Below are 3,128 nucleotides of genomic sequence, written 5' to 3'. Positions count from 1 at the left end.
TGGCCATAAAACAGTCTCGGCCCTCACTGGCCAACCAGATCGACGAGTACTTGCCTCCTCCACTTGAATAAAATATTAATTTATTTATTTCACTTTCTGCTCTTTATGAATCTCGTAAAATGCGTGAGGCCACACATAAATTTGAATTTTATACCTTTTTCAGGAAAAATTCTGGGACAGAAAGTTAAAATGTGTACTAGATAAAAGAAATTTGCATAAGACGGAATATAATCTATAAGAAACCGAATAAAATGTTTATACAATATATATTTATAAAAAAAATTTTAATTGTTTTATTTTGCGATTTAAAATACAAGGGTTAGGGATTTTATTTGAACTTTTCTAACATCCCTAACAAGAATCGTTAAATAAATAAACTTCGCAAATGGGCAAGGATTTACGGGGATTTTATACAGCGAGTGGCTTGATCTTTGCTTGTCTGATCTCCCGATGAAAGTTGGGCCATCAATTCCAGTTGCCACCTTGCCCCAAGGGCCACCCGCCATTCGCCACCGAACATGAACCAATTAAACGATTAACTCAAGTGCAGTTTCAATGGCAGCAACTTAATTTACCGCAAACAACCGCAGCAGTTGCACTTGCAGCAGAAGCAGCAGTGGCAGCAGCACAAACAAACAACTCAGCAGGATTCGCGGCAGTATCCCTGGCAACTGTCCGAAAGTTGTCGAAAAGTTTTCAAGTGAAATAGCAGCAGTTGCAGCAGGGGCAGCAGTAGCAGCAGTATCAGCAGCGAGTGCGCCATTTCCTGTGTCCTGTGCACTTTCGAACTCGACTTGGACGGCTAAAAGCCAACTAAGAAACCCGGTCACGTTATGCACATTTCGCTGCACTCGCTCGGCCAGGATAACTGGCTGTGGGTGTTGCAGCTGGAGGAGAAGGACTAGCTGGAGTGGCAGGAGTGAGGAAAACAATAAGCGGACGGGGGGGCGCAGGGACAACGCTCACGTACAAAGGCCAAAAAACGCATTTTATGCACAGGGGAGAGCGGGAATGAGTAAAAACAACATCGCACCGATGAAGATGCGGCTAAAATCAACGGCCAGCATGGCCAGAAATATTGGTGGCAACAGTTTCGCCAACGTAAATTACCTGGAAAATACGTGACTTTACCGCGGAACGTGCGAGCTCAATGTCGATGTGCGGCAAACGAAGGCGGCGATGGAGGGCATGGCAAGGAAAGGCTGAAAAGTGCAAACAACAAGCAGCAGCTCGCCAGCTCGAAAAAGGACAGCGGAAAAGCAACTGCATACATCCTGCCGGGACGAGGTCCCAAGGATCACCTTTTCCGACCTTTTCCGAGGCCTCGATGCACGTGATGGCAACGCGTCCAGTGCACTTAATTCAATTTGAGCCGCCGCACCGCTGATAAGCCGCCAGCAACCCAGCACCACCACCACCAGCACCACCACCACGTGCCCCACCGATATAAGAAGAGAAAATAAGAAATTCAGAATGAATATGCCATAATGCGTTGCGCTGCCTTAAATCAATTAGAGCCTTCATAAACGTCAAAAATAATCCACTCGATCCACTCGCTTCTGTGGGCCCCCAAGTTCCGTCTGTTCTGTATTGTTCTACTCCATCTAGCCAGCTGTAATGACTCTTGAACTTGACATTTTCCTTGCGGGAAATCCCCCATCAACGTTGCGCTGTCACTTATATTTTTAATCTCCTCCAGCACCAGCAGCAGGCAACACACTGGGAAAAGCACAAGGAAGTATATGTGTATAATTGAGGGAGTATGGAATCAAGTAAGTTTCCCTATTTTCCTTTTTTTTTGTGAGAGCGATTAACGCGAATGCGCAATTGAAATTAATTGTCAGTCAAAGTGGAAGTTGTCTGGCGTTGCAGTCTGAGTTGTAAGACGGCTCCCCATTTCGAAGCAGACTCCGCCACGCACGTGTTTAAAACGGATTCTTATTTTTAACTTTAGCCCCAAAAAGGAAGCCTTTGCCCCATCGAACCGCTGAAACGTATGCCACGGCCTGCCTGCCGCTGCGTGTTGCGCACACATGTGGCGCAAATTATGTCAACGTGGATTTGTGGAGGCAAATCCGCTTCTGGGGATATCACGCGCTCACTCACAATGCCCCATCAAGTCCCCATCCAACCCAGAATGTGTTTATTTTCAGTTCGGAGGCGGCAACTCTTGCCAACTGAGCCGACACAATTTGAATTAATAAATTTACGTATAAATTACAACTCCTTCGGCTGGCTGTCTACAATGTTTATGCTATGCAGCATGATCTTTGCCACCGGCGGATGCATCAATTAGGCAGCGGAAAATGCTTTAATCACTTGGAGTGTTATAGCCACGCGACAGGATGTTTATGCGTTGCAACCTAAACCAGTTTGAAGTATTTGATTTTTGATACAGAAACCAGAAATGCGATAAGCCAACACCAACTTTGTTGCAATGATATCACGTCCACTGGCAACCCGTTTCTGCAGATGCCCAGGAACTGGAAACCTCCCTCGGCAGTACGCTTCATTTATCCCATAATTTGCATCTGCTGGTGCAAAACTATTTTTACATTTGCGAAAGTATCTGCGAGGGAATCTGGCATCTGGAATCTGCTCAAGCGGCTCAGAGATGCGCCGACTTCCGGCCAGGCAGCATTTGCAAATTAAAAAGTGCAACTGCAACTGCAACTGCAACGGCCACTGCTAATGCAACATTCACATATGTTGCGCATGTGCCGCTTGCAGCGAATGCATCGCTGCCACTTGAGACTCGGAAATGCGGCTCATATGCATATTTCAACGCCTTCTTGAGGCAAACAAAAAGCAACGGTAGCCGACGAACCAAACGAAACGCACACAAAATCATATCAAATATCGAAGGAAGCTGACAGCCATGGGATAAACAAAAAGACAAAATATGAAATAACAATAACGCCGAAATGGGAAAACCGAAAGGGAAAGGGAAAAGACCCAAAGTGGGTGGGGCTCAGAAAGAAACAAAGGGAGTTCAAAGTAAAGTAGACGCTGCGGATACAAGTGGAAACTGAAAACTCACTGGGCAAATTTAATTCATACATATTTAAGATACTAACAAAAAGATGGTATGCACAATACAATAATTTAGTGATATGTTGAAAGCCTAT

This window comes from Drosophila teissieri, chromosome 3R (genome assembly GCF_016746235.2).
Source record: "Drosophila teissieri strain GT53w chromosome 3R, Prin_Dtei_1.1, whole genome shotgun sequence".
NCBI lineage: Eukaryota > Metazoa > Arthropoda > Insecta > Diptera > Drosophilidae > Drosophila > Drosophila teissieri.
The sequence above is the reverse complement of the archived record's forward strand: the minus strand, read 5'-3'. Positions refer to the sequence as shown.